We start from the raw sequence: 15,192 nt of genomic DNA on the forward strand, positions 1-15,192 counted from the left end.
AACCACTGGCTTCAAAACACTGTGATGACAATAAACTCATGATCCATCTTGTATCTTGTACATACATTTTTAAAATGAACGCTTTTAAAGTGCACAGCACATAAACTAAACATAGGTTTTAACATTCAGTCACTTAAATCTGGCTCAAAAGAGAGTTTCCTACACTTTTTGTCTCTTTCATCAAGGTTCAGTCAACACATTGCACTCAGACATTCTACCGAGTTCAAAACATGGGGAAATAATGACTTAGATTGTGCAAAGTGAGAAACGAGAATTGGACAACATGAAAAATTAATATTTCATGTAGGCCTAGGTCAGGTGTGATCTAGTCTGCAGGCAACAGACCCTTGTCAGTCACTCAGTGAATAACAGAGTGTCTGAACTCTGAGACTATGCTGACTGTATGGCCTACTGAACTCCAGAGGCTCTGTATTGTTTTACACAGCCAAAGCTACAGAACGTCAGAGTTAGGCTCTGCTCAAGACATTATAGAATTGTTTTTACGTGTCAAATTAGAGTCTGTGCATGGTAGACTAGGTGTGAACCATTATGATCAAAATTCATCAAGTTATACCTAAATGAACCATTACAAATCCGTTTTACTGAACTACTTGAGTTAAAACCAGGAAATATGTAACTAAATAGAGTCAGTTTTCTGAACTAAACCCAACAGAACAGATAAAGTTGGATCAGACATCAAAAGCTTGTGCAAGGTGATTTTTATGAAATATTTTTATAAAACGATTTTAGGTGATATTTTGTCTTCTTGTAAAAGTTACTTCTCTAGTATCACGTATCATCCAATCACAGTGATCATTATGACAAATTTAGGAACAGAATGAATTTAATCTTTTTGGTGTTCTCATGAATCTTGATAAATCTAAGATCATGCCACACATTTTAACCATGGTTTCTCCAGAAGTTGACACTACTTGTAATCACTGCTTATCCCTAATGTGGAAATGTACACATGGGTACATTGCGATTATTCTTCATATTAAACAGAACAAATGTGTTTGTTTGCTTTACTGTACAAAATCTCCTGTTTTCCGTTCACGACTCTCTCTCTCTCTAACTACAACTCTACGCTACAACTACATTTCAGCTTATTTCAGTCCAACCCCAATATTTCAGTACACAATAGAGCATCTTGGAGGAATGCTTTCAAAGCTCTCTCTCTCTTCATTTAAACCTCACTAAGAGCATGACAAACATATAACTTTTTTCTTCTGCTTTTAAACAATTTTCTCTCACAAGTAAAGCCAAAGTTTTGGGTAAACTGAACTTGAAAATATGCTGGAATCAACCAAACGGACACTATGCATGGGTGCAACGGCTAACTTTTGAGTCAAATGTCGTTCATCCTTCTAAATAATTTTGTAACTGGAAATCTGCTTTATGAAACCTTTCAATTACAATAATCCAAGTGTTATTACCTTAATATTTGATATTAAAGAATAGCCTAAAAGTTCATTTGCTGATAAGATGCTTTGTGATTATATTATCTGTTAAGAACGGGAAGGGGGCTAACTTTGAGTTAATGCCCCTCTGGTTCATTGCGAAATAATTGATTTATACTAAATTACCCCTCTTTTAAAGTTTGAGAACTCTCTATACATTACACATAATGAACAGGCGTTACCATAACATCCATTGAATCACGCTGCATCAACTTTCTTCCTCCTACTGGCTCACCTTTTTTTGGTTATTTTTTTTTTTTAATGATACGCAAGAATTCGACAGGAAGGAGGTGCTCAACTTTCCTTGAACAAATAAATTATTAGAAGGTGCAGCACATTCATGAAACAAAGAACAAGAAAAAACATTTCCAAAATGTTCTCAATTTCTGTTTTTCTTCGGTATATTACAATCATTGTATCTTCATATATACATAACAACACACAGTGAACAGAGAAGAGAGCGGGAGAGTAGAACAAAAAATGTACAGAGTCTCTCTCCTTCATCAGCGTAATCTTTAAAAACAAAACAAAAATGCAAGTTATTTCATATCTTCGTCAAAGTGTGACTCCCATTTCTTTCAAATAGTCCTGACGTACTACAGCTATGCAACTAAACTATCCCTGATTTTCAACTGAACAATAAAAGAAACAAAACTTGCAAAATAAATTCATGCTCGAGTAGACGATAGTCGGACAAACCTCAACTTGTCTGTTTGGAGCCAGAAGAGCATTAACTCAGTGTAAAACAAAACGAGTTAACGCCCTTCTGGATCCAAACATACGTTTTATACCAGACATTTTTGTACCACTTGCTTTTTGTCAAAAGAAATTTGATACAGACAAGATTTTGATTGTATTTGATACAAAATCAATGATAAAACAGTATTACCACCAACCAGAATGAGTCTTACATAGTGTCATCAGAAATGGTTCACGATATGTGATTGGCTGTTGATGCTGGTAACCATGGTAACTGCTTCCATCAGTCCAGGGAATGGTGGAAATGTTATAAATATCGGTTTTGAAATCTGAAATCTGAAAATGTATTACAAATTACACTCGTCACTGATAATTCAACATGCAAGATCCCCCTATCACGGTTCTTATAAATTTTTCTTCCAAAACACCAAAATGACTCGTGATCATCCAAATCATTTGGAGCATTTGAAGAAGAAAAAAAAGAGGAAAATTCATGCTAAAGCCAGTAAAATCCTGTAATCAGTAAAACTATTTCACTGTTTAAATTGAAATATTGTTACAAAAGTACGAAACTGAATGAGTCGACAACTTGATCTACAGATATTCTGTCCTACATTTTATTTGCGGAAAAAAGGAAAAGTTTTCAGCTTTGCTGAGTAAAGAAATGAACGGCTCCCATAGAATTGTACTGAAGACATTCAGAGAGAAGTATTCTACATTTATTGTGACAAGTTAATAAATCTCTGACTAAAAGCGAGTCACAAAATGTCACATTTGTGCTTTGAAACATGATAGCAATACTGAATTTTAACATCCTTGTCTAGTCGTCCCATCTAACAGACAACTCCAGAGTTTTTCTTTTCTTTGGGAGAGGTACCGAGATTGCCCCTGTCCTCACCGAGGGCCACGCCCATTGGCCACGCCCCCTGGTTGCTAGAGTGGCCGCATTGCATGGCCCTCTCTCCTGGATAGAGAGAGTCTCTAGATGCAGAAATGAGGCTTTGCTTGGGACATTCACCAAGCCAATCTCAGAAATCTCTCCCGACATCATGTACACTCAAACAATTTTCACTACTCCAGTCCCTCACAATGAATAAACATATAAAAAAAACACATCTAGTTCTTCTTTTAATGTCTCTTTTCTAATACATCCACATTAAAAGTGTGGACAAAGAAGAAAAGTGAGATAAATCTATGATAATTTTTTTCTTCTTTTAATCATTACTTTGCACTTTTTACATCCATTTTGATGATCATCTTTGGTGCTATGCTTCGTGGTGGGAAATCAGTCTTTTTTTTCAATGGAAGTGAACAATAGTACAAAATCCTTGGGCGAGAGCAAAGGACCAACCACGCCCCTTTTCTCACCTATAATTGTCTCCTCTCTCAATATGCCCACATCCAACCCCGACCCCGCCCCGTGCCTTACATCATGAGCCATTCTCATCTCCATGGCAACAATAGCTCTTCACCTACCATCTCCATCCTCCGCGTCATATTTTCATCATTCTTCTTTCCAAATCAATTTATTTTTGCCCTTGTACCATCATCACAAACACAATACAGATTGTATTTATGTCGGATCATGAGCAGAGTTGTACGTCCAGAGAAATTGCTTTGCAAAATTTAACATTTACTTTTTGGAAAGCCAGTATAAACAGCCTAATGTGAAAAGACAATTGCTTTATGAAAAGATGAATTTCTGATAGAGTTGGTTATATCTGTCAGTTATTTCATTCCAGTATTTCTTCATCATGGCATACTTTACAAGCTTATCTACAACTTTGATTATAAGAAAGTTTTGTGCACTGACTGGCTTGAAGTAGCTTCCCTAGAAGTGCCAGTTACGATGAAAGAAAACAAAATTCAATAACCTTTTTATTTCTAAATCTTTTGTAGTGCTAATTTGAACTGAAGAATGATTTTCATTATTAATTGTTTTGTATACTCTGCCCAAATACTGCAACCACTATTTTTAGTTCCCTAACGAAATCCTTTCTATCTCAAAATCTGTTTCCATTTCATGTTAAAGGTGTCTTTCTTTCGTTCTTTCTCTCCATCCTGAACAATCCTTCTGTCCGTCCGCTGCCGATGATGATGACGGTGATCACTCGCCGAGGAGCATCTGTTGGACTATCTCTTCCATCTCCACGGCCTCGCCGATGAGGTCGCGGAAGAAGAGCTGGGTCACCACACGAGGGCGTATGTTACGCAGCGGGGGCAGGCTGAGGAGGAGATGGGCGAAGCGGAGGGGGTCCCGGGGGTGCAGTGCGGTGACGTACTCAGAGAGCTTGAGCTGGGTGTGGCCCTGAAGAGTCTCCACCAGACCGGCGCTCGACAACCCTCGAACATCTGCAGCAGGAGGAAGAAAAAATGACAAGGACAGATTAATAATAGGGCTTCACTTAGGAGAATGGAACAATAATGCATCCCTAGTTTAGGCACACCTAGACCCCGTTTCACAAAACTTGTCATCAGTGATAAATGACAGTTTTTGTTAATAATAGGGCTTCACTTAGGAGAATGGAACAATAATGCATCCCTAGTTTGGGCACACCTAGACCCCGTTTCACAAAACTTGTCATCAGTGACAAATGACAGTTTTTGTTATAAGCTACTGAAACCCTAGCTTCTGATTGGTTGATTTGGCACTGATATTTGTCATTTGTCATTGAAAAAGGGCTTTGAGAAACACCTTCCTGGATATGGTCTTTTTAGAGCCAGAAGGGAATTGACTCTGTGTTTATAAAAGATATGTTTGTGGTTTTCTGGCTCCTGACAATGTCATCTGTTAAAGGTAATACAAAGTTTTGGGACATTTTGAAAAATTGGGTGGATAGCGATTCTTTACAATTTTGATATATTTGGATGCCCTGTGGATGTACTATAAACACTAGAAAATTTAGTCCCTAAAACACTTCCGCTTTCGAGAAAAATTGAATATAAATATTTACCGGTACTCCCGGTAAATTTTGATGAATTTCAAATAACACCTAGGACCATACAATGGCAGCTGCGACCATGAAAATCTCAGAATATGTAGTTGTGATATATAATTTCCAAACGGGAATAGCAAATCGGTCGATTTAGTCAAGAAACATTGTTTTATAGCATAATTAATATCTTGACCTTTAGAGGGAGCTATACAGCATAAAGAGTTTATTATGTACAATTTCATAACTTTAGAATCGATGTCAACCGCGACAACGATGACTGAATATTGTAGGATTACATAATACTTCCAATATGTTAATTTGAACCAAATTCATGACCCTATACCAAAACTTTGTATTACCTTTAAGAGCCAGGAGGGCATTAAAACAATATGAAATATGAGTTATATAATGGCCAATCAATTGAGACAAGAGAATGGCCTTTACACACAAATGGTCTTATATACCGGTATAGTTTCCCATAATAGACCTACATGATTTCAATGACCAACACTGGTCAAGGGAAACAGAAATATGGTCTTTAAATCAAAAGACAGGAGGACTTTGTGCGGTGACCTAGCTGTAGGGGCATCCCAGGGTCTTAACTCTCCTGAATATTTAATATCTCTCTTTATAACACAATCAATTTCATTAGCTTATATCATTCAATGTAGCTCATTGTTGATGAAGGTTTTAGAAACAGAGCGGAGATGTTTATCTTCTCCTGCTTGCGCTATCAAGCACCTTCTTTATTCCTCTCCTCACCACCTTCGTTACATCTTTATTAATTCATTAACCTTCTTTTTTCTTTGTGAAGAGGAAAATTTATCACCACCCACGGCAGGGTGCCGTCTAATGAGAAACATTTTCTTTACTACAATGACATCTGAAGGGCGTTCACATCCAGCCAATTAGCCGCAGAATATGAGAAGCCACTGAAATTCACGTCAGGAACATAAACTGTCTTTTTACTACAAGGTGAAACGTGATGTCCGACTTACGGAGATGGACGCTAAATGACCATCCTCCATCCAAAGAGTTATATTAGGATGATAATTCCTTACTCCGACAAAGCCATAACAAAGACATAGAAAACAATTACTTTGCAGTTAGATTGGTGTGTGTGTGTGTGTGGGGGGGGGGGTGGTTTATACTCCGACGCTTAGGACTGGAAAGAAATAAAGAAGGACAAATTAGTCTCTTGGCCAGGCTTTTGTCTCGGCAAGGTCTTCGTTCATGTGTACAGATCAATAATATACCGAGAGATTTTTATTTGTAAGAGGAAAAATAAAAGCCACAGAAGGTCATATAATTAATCCATGCAGCAAGGAACCTTGGGGCACTCTCTACATTAATTAATATGACTGGTAAACAAAGAGGCAGGCGAACATGGTCTGTAATGTAACAGAGCATAAATCAGTCCACAAGGCTACACCGTAGTCTTCGAGCCAGACTCCCTTCATGGCACTTTTTCAAATAAATAACTTTGGCCGAGTTTGCTTCAAGTTTGGCTAACACAAACACTTGGACCTGTATTCTAATACAATTTAATCATGATGGATGCTGAGTTTATCAAATGAAGTTAGTGAGATATCTAAGTTTTCATTTGTTAAACATGATCTTAGTCACAGGGTCGCAGCATTTAACAAAATTAGAAGAATATAGACGTTAGCGTCGTAAAGTTTAACAAAGGGTCTGAACTGAAAAACTAAAGGGACTGCACTCCATACATCCAAAGAGAGGACAAAGTTAGGCTAAGCTCAAGGCCTTCTAAAATTGTTGTTTGAGTATCAAAATAGAAACACTGCCAGGCCAGCAGATGTGGCTTGGCCTTTTCAAAGAGTAGTCTAACTGAAGATGGATCAGACCCTATGAACAGCGTGGGTTCGTGCCAACAAGTAACTATGCGATGAAACGTATTTGTTCGAAGCGAAAAGGTCATTAGCTCTAAGCAAGTTAACGCCCTTCTGGCTCCGAACGAACACCATGATGATGTATTCACACGTAGATTATCAAAGACCATCAAGGTTCCAAGAGGAATAAACAGGGTAGGTACACTAAAATGCTCTATTTATTCCTATGCTAATGTGTTTTTTTTATCAAGGTATTGTACTACCATTATTGATCAACGTGATTCATATTATGACTAAGAAGTCGTTGGTACACAACATTGCAAGCTATGGGGTTATAATTTAAGAACACGCCCACATATGGCATTCCATAGTCACACAGCCGATTGATTGAACATGATTTCACAACAGAGACAAAAATGTGTTCAATAAATATCACAATTTAATTGCTGTTCGCTAATTTACAAGCACTAAACATTAATGCAAATCCAGATTCTTGCATCCCAGCCCCAGGGAGCTTTTCGAAAAGTTGTTTTTGTTGAAAAACTTGGGTTTTAAAATGTTTGTAACCATTTTTATTGCATTCATTTGAATCCCACTCTCAGAAAATATAATGTGCGATCTTTTTTTAAAGATTCTCTATCTATAGAGCAACTAAGATTTTCCTGGGTGCAATTTCTTTAATTATATCACTTAATTGAGTTAATTTAAGGCTTTCCATAGCCTACCTGCTAATACAAAGAGTACATATTTATCGCTTCTTTGCACAATTGCTCGTTCAACTTCAAATACGCATGATGGCTTTGGGAGATACGCATGATATGTGTTAGTTCTTAATAAAAGCTTGTTTTTACTAATCAAATGAAATGTTTTGTATATCTTCAATTTCCTTGTATTCATTGATTTTGTTTTCAGGGTGACAGGAAGGAAGGCTAATCTAAATATAGTTATGATTTTTTTTTCCTCGTGAAAGTAAACGTCCTTGTTTGAAGGTCCCCAGCTCTATCAGCTGCCACACTCTACCCAGCCCAGCAGTTTTCATTACAGACAAGTTATCAATAACCATGTTCCAGCAGAAATATTGCATGTAAAGAAAAGTTCATGCCAATACAAAATGAGAAGAAGAAAAAAAAAATGCCTATATTTTGCATTGCTCCAATAGAAAAAATCTGTCACACAGTAAAAAATTTAATATACACACACAAGTCTCAACAAAAAATATCACATGGTTTTTAAATAAAAGCAACTAAAACTGACTTCAATTTAGATAATTCAAACAATATGAAGGCTTTCATTAATTAAAAAAACTTGTTTGATGAAGTTAGGCCCATTATTCTCCTAGAAGTTTCAATTCTATGACACTTTAAGCTTAATAGCGACCAACTCGAGCAACTCGGCTTGCTTGTGTAGCCCTCAACTTATTCTTATTTTCCCTCTCATTCATCTTGTTCAAAAAGTCACTAAGGATATCATTACAGGTATATCTACCACTAATGATAAAAACACGAAGCAAATGATGATAATGATGACATATTCTTCGCTTTAGAATGAAGGACATTGCATTAGTTAGCAGCGATGACACACCTGTAGTATTTAACGTCGACCCGAGCGTGATATCATCAAAACAAAACATTTCCACAGACGACTAATCAATAACAGACTTGTTTTTCATTCAGCGATTACAAAACACCGGTCTTGACGCAATTGCGCAACAAACGACCTTGCGATATGCAGCAAGGTCACCATACTCGGTATGGATTGAAACGACTAGCTTGTATCCGCTTTGATCTACCCTCCTTTCTCCTAGTCTTTTTGTTATCGATTATTGATTTTATCATCTATTTTGGATTTAAAGGGAAAGCCTTTAAAAGCAGGATACAGAAGAGCACTATTCACAATGACTGTGTATGCGTGTCATTGGATTAATTTCTTGGCACTTCAGTACCCAGACACTGACAGAAGTGAAAAAACAGAGGAAATGAAGAGTGCAAAAAATGGGGAGAAAGAAAAATTTGCAAAAGAAAATCAACAAATAAGAACAAGCAAGCCTTTACAGACAATAACAATTGGTTGAAAAATGACCAGAAATATAAAATGCCAACTCTGTTTTCAGTTTCTTTAAAAAAAAATACATGAATAGGTAAGATTCCCAAGAACATAGAAGTAATATAAATTGTATATATAGTTTTGACATAATGTTGTGTACTATAGTTTAATATAGGAATTTTAGCAGCTTGAAATTGGCATTCTTTAGCAAAAAAAAGTATATAAGAATCTATGAAATTTGACAAAAGTGTTGAGTGTATAATATGTGCTCAATAGAGAGAAAGGAGAAGGTGAGGGAACAACAAAAATATATATATTGCCCCCATTACTTCCATGTATAAATTGGACAAAAAAAATGAATATTGGCATTTCACTCCCTGCAATAAAAAAGAAAAAAAAGGGGAAGCCTTGACCGTTGATTTGCTAGGAAGTAAATGGCCTTCGGTAGATTAACAATACATCCCGCTTTTATAAAAACAGAGAGAGAAGAAGAGAGAGAAAGAGAGAGAGAGAGAGAGATGGGGATAGAGAGGGTCAGTGTGGAGAGGCATATAGAGAAAGAGAGGCAGGGAGAGGGAGAGATGGAGGGAGAGAGAGAAAACTTGGGGGGGGGGGGGGGGGTCGCAGACAGAAGGTCAGTCTAATGGTCAAATGACCAGCGTAGGTTTAGTAATTTTCATAGTCAAGTCCATCTAAAGCCTGGTTGTGGGAAAAAAATGGTTGTGTACCACCAATTGGACAATATCCAAACTTGACATCATTCCTAACATATTGCTCCGGTGACAATTTAACTGGGCTATATTTTGTTCAAAGTATAAGGTAAGGGTTGCAATCTGGTTTGGGGATGGTTAAGTGTTAATTAAGTAAGTATATTGAATTAATGTATCCAGCCTACAGTCAAGAGTTTGGACAGTGTAGGGAATTACAGAGGAGCAACTGTGTTAAATACAACCCATCTATGATACAGAGTAACTGCAATGCTGAATATGATTTTGGAACCCATGACTGTCGATTCACGTTCAATTAATTCTTCACAAGCTTCATTTTGTGTATCTGATATCATTTCACATGTATTTGATTATTTCAATTCGTCAATAACAAAAATATCTCACAAGTTGAAATAATATTGATATTATTCACAAAAATAAGTCTTCATTGGAAAAGAAAGTGCACAGCCAGCCAGCATGAACATGTTGAACATGTGAAAAAGTGTATAAATTTGAAGAAGAAAAACTCACTGATCGGTTTTAACAAAAAAAAATACATAATTCTTAAAACAATCCTGCATTACAAGTTCAACTGGAAGTTAAAACTGTATACTGCATTGTGGGTTTGTATTACCAAGAGAAGAGGGCTGCATATGCAATTCCTTTAATCTCTCATGTGTGATTTCTTAATCTTAGGATTAGTTTAAATGACGCACGATTGTATTGGTATAGACCTGATCAAATGAGCAGTTAGGTAAATCCATGGATTAAGGAAAGCTAATGAATCAAATGTGATTAGAGGAAGAGAAATGTGATTGGGATTAGCGTAATCCATCCAGGATTAAAGGATCAGCTTCTTAATCTGTTTGTTGAATCAATGTATAGGGATAATGTGTCTGTAATGATACATTTATTGGGTTTCACATTCATTACTAATTGAAAGCTTGACTAATGATATTATAGATGTAGGAATATCAGACTGAAAAACATGAATATTGGAATTCTCTTATCTTGTTCTTAAAGATACTGAAGAAAAAATGTCTTACAGTGGCTACAGATGTGCAATTATAAATTAAAAACAATTCTGTTTGTACAGAGTATGCAAAGTTTGTGAAAATAAGACCTCTCTTAGCTTACCTAATAATAAATAGTCCTATATCACTTATTGCCGCAAGCCCATGGCTATCCACTCTGAGTAGCCCCTATTGCACCGCCTGTCTCTTGCTCTCTTCCAACAAAATTTTTAACTTGCTTTGTCCAAGAATATGTCCATCATGGCATTTTCCACCGATACAACAAACAGGAGTCCAATAGCTGTAGCTTTCCGTTAGGAGTCGGTACAGGATGGTGTTCTTCGACTCGGGCTGAGGGCAACTACAGGAGAGTTCTTTATCATCGTGGTGGTGATGGTGATGGTGGTGGTGATGATGCGATCCCATCCTGGCTTTGGGCTTGGTGATGGAGGATGGGGTGGTGGAGGAGACGGAGGACGGGGGCGAGTTGGCGGACGGGGAGCGGGAACGGGCGGCGGCGGCGGCGGTCATGGCGTGGTGGTGGCGGGCGGACAGCTTTGCTTTGAGCTTGGAGGGGTGGCTGAGATTGAGTGGCTGGTTGCTGCTCTCAATCTGTGTCTGAGACATGTGGTGCATTCTCTCGTAACTGGTGGCGGCAACGGTTGCATACAACATCCGAAAAGCTCTGTTTGGGACAACGGAGTGAAGATATTCCACAACACTGTCTAAAATATCATAGGAAACCGATTAAAGTTTCTTGTTGTCTCCTTGGAAACTCAATAGAAATTGGACCAAAGGTAGAACTTCATCTACAAAATCAAATAACGCTCAAAAGTATCCAGAACATGAAATATCAAACTCGACCAACTAACATTCCCTTGTGTTCGTGCAGACCAGTAGAAATCTGAAGTACAATAAGCGATACTATCCACGTGCTGAATGTTTTCAGATGGCCATTCACTCCTAGCTTGGTTCAACTTTTACAACTCGATATTCCGCGAGGACAACAAATCGTCTCTTGCGAGCTCTGTGTCTTTCACAACACTAATCAAACCCTGAATGTCATTCTACGTATATAGATAGTTCAACGCTTGCAGCAGAGTGCCAAAGAGAGAAGGAGAGAAGGCGAGAGAGGGAGAGAGAGAGAAAGAGAGAAGTGGTGGAGGCGTGGCCTTTGAAAGCCTTCTGCACTAGTCACAACACAACTAGTATCACATATACACACACACACACACTGACACACACAGTCTGCCGAAGAACCTTGGGAATACATTAGGCGACTTGGCTGGCTGACTGCCCTCAGATGCCATTGCCCTGTGTGCTATGTGGGTTTGTTGATTATCCCATGGCAAGCGGCCAATCAGAGCGCAGGATTGGTGTCTGGCTCTTGTGTGTGGCTACGGTCACAGCTGAGTGATGTCCCAAGGCCGGCCTTGAAAGGGCTACAGGATATGTGAACTCTCCCCTGATTGGTCCAGAAAGTATACAGGGGGGCGGGGCTTACGGCTTGCACTGAGTAATGACAGGCATTGTCAGTCTCTCAGCTTTGTTCTCTCTCCCTCTCTCTCCTTTTCTCTCTCTTACTCCCAAGGCCATTTTGCGACAAACTTCCCAGGAAGGTGAGAGAAAGGTTAACATTATGTCACTTACTAACATTAGACTCATACCCATGATTAGGACCATCAAAAACATTTGTACCTTCCACATTCCTTGTGACTTCATCATAATTCAGAGAAAGCGACGTTGATTTACGTCTGTATCTTCTGATGTAAAGGCTTAGCAGATCAAAGTCATAGAACCTTCAATTTTTCTTATTAATACAAATAAGTGGGTGGATAACTCATGTGATGTCTAAGTAAGTAAAGAAAGATCATTTATACATTAGGAACATAGATTGTACTTCAAATGTTGTGAAATGCATCTATGGAAAACATCTAATAGTCATTAGAAAATTAATACATACAATTCTGAAAAGGTTTTATTTTGTTGTATTGGGTATCCATTTCATAGTTCCTACAGGAAACAAAAATGAATCATGGGAGATTCGAAGCTTTATTTTTGTACAGTCCAATAGTTTTACAGTTAAGTGAAATAAAATAAATGCAAAATGAAAGGCATACTACATGTAGCTTATGTAATGAGTTTTTTTTTTATATATCAACTTTGATGAAAGACCTCTGCCTTCAAATACATACATCTTTAATTTAGTTTTTTTAAAGACCAATCTTGAGTAATATTGTTACTTAATATGCCATTCTTTCATAATAACACGATTGAATCTATTTTTGAGAAATCGACTCAAGGGCAATTTCAATACCCTATTGTATGTCCCAAGGTAACCGTATTCGGATTACGCAATATTGTCATGTTCGCAAATTTCAATAGGCAACATTGTGAAGTTTGCACGTGTCAATAAGCATCATTTTCATTTTTTCACGTTTCAATAGGCAACGTTGTCATGTTTGCACGTTTTAATAGGTGACACACAAGGCTACCGATACTGCCTCAGGTTGATTTTTCATAAGTAGTTGCGATCCTATTTCAATAAAGTGTCTAAAATGATGTCTCTTTTATCATGAACAACAGAATGCATAAAACCTTCTAAAATGAGAAAACACACTGACAATCGACCCTGCCCTTCATTTTTGTAGAAAACATACAATGTGAAAACCAAGGATATTTGATTAAATAGACGGTTGAGTTCTGGGAAGAGGTGAAAAATAATTTGTGAGCGCTATCATTGTTATTATGCAAGGGTGGAAGAACATCAGATAAACCATGTTCCCTGAAGAGCATGGCTCTTCAAATGCCTTTATATTTTATACATCGTTAAAATTGGGACAGATTTTTACGCCACGTGTTTGATAGTCACATATACATCCTTCTGTGTACAGTGCTTGTAACTTTACCAAGAATTTTTTTAAATTCTTATGATTCCAGAACCTTGCAATACACACAAATATTTATATGCTAGATGAGCAACCTTTTCTAATCGATTCCACACCATTTCTTTCACAGTGCAATCGCATGACCAGAACTCAACTTTATCTTTAATTGATTCAAGATTTATATGTCTACAAAGAAATAAAGTGTATGGCTGTAGATAAACAGCCAGGGGATTGGTACAGCCTTAAATCCTATACAAGGGACTTGGTTTTGAACCCAGGACCTCCCAGATATGAGCCCACTCCTGTTCCACTGCACTATGATTTAAGGTGGGTTTTTTTTTTGGGGGGGGGGGGGGGGGGGAGTTGGGGGTCCAGGGGCAAAGCCTCATCTACATCACAGGGGGCAACACCATAGATGCTTACTTATGGATCCTTAAAGGTAATACAAAGTTTTGGTATGGGGTCATGAATTTGGTTCAAAAGTACATATTGGAAGCATATGTGATCCTACAATATTCAGTGGTCGTTGTCGCGGTTGAAATCAAGTCTTAAGTTATGAAATTGTAATTAATAAACTCTTTATGTTGTATAGCTCCCTCTCTATGTCAAGATATTAATTAAGCTATACAACAATGTTTCTTGACTAAACTCCACCGATTAGCTATTCCCGTTTGGAAATTATATATCACATCTACATATTCTGAGATTTTCATGGTCACGGCTACCATTGTACGGCAGTAGGCGCTATATGAAATTTGTCCAAATTTACTGGGAGCACCGGTAAATTTTTATATTAAATTTTTCTCGAAATCAGAAGTGTTTTAGGCGCTACATTTTCTAGTGCTTATAATACATCCACAGGGGCATCCAAATATATCAAAATTGTAAAGAATCACTATCCACCCAATTTTCAAAATTTTCCAAAACTTGTATTACCTTTAAGGTTTTAGGAAGTACCAGCACAACCCAGTAGAAGACATTTGTCTATTTTGTAGCATAATCATTACAGCATTACATATAACATATATCCTGAATAGACCTGAAAACACACTTCAAGATCAACAAACTTCAAGATCAACAAACATATGTTACCATGTATGAATGAAAATCCATGACTAAATGGTAATACCTGCATTAAAACATATAAATGAATATTATTCATTTAATATATTCAACTAGTACAGATACATAAATTAGGCTTTTCTCAATATGTGAATGTCATCTGAACGCATATTAAGTAGCGGCCTCGTAACATCTTACTCGCTTTTCGACAGAGCATTCATATTTCATTGTACAAGTTCTAGCTATATCCAAGTTGCTTCATCCCCCCCCCCCCCCCCAACCCCTGCAAGGTTAAGTTGGTTACATGACTCCAGACCTGCATGAATTCAATTGTCTTGGAAATAATCTCTGCTGCAAAATTAGTCGTCTCTTCGATTACAAGGCCTCATTATTCTGCCTCCCTCTCCCTCTCTCTGTCTCCGTCTCTCTCTCTCTCTCTGTCTTCATCATACTGCCTCCCTCTTCCCTCTCCATCTCTCTCTCTCTCTCTCTCTGTCTTCATCATACTGCCTCCCTCTTCCCTCTCCATCTCTC

This window comes from Strongylocentrotus purpuratus, unplaced genomic scaffold (genome assembly GCF_000002235.5).
Source record: "Strongylocentrotus purpuratus isolate Spur 01 unplaced genomic scaffold, Spur_5.0 spur5_contig_863, whole genome shotgun sequence".
In the NCBI taxonomy this organism is placed as follows: Eukaryota; Metazoa; Echinodermata; class Echinoidea; order Camarodonta; family Strongylocentrotidae; genus Strongylocentrotus; species Strongylocentrotus purpuratus.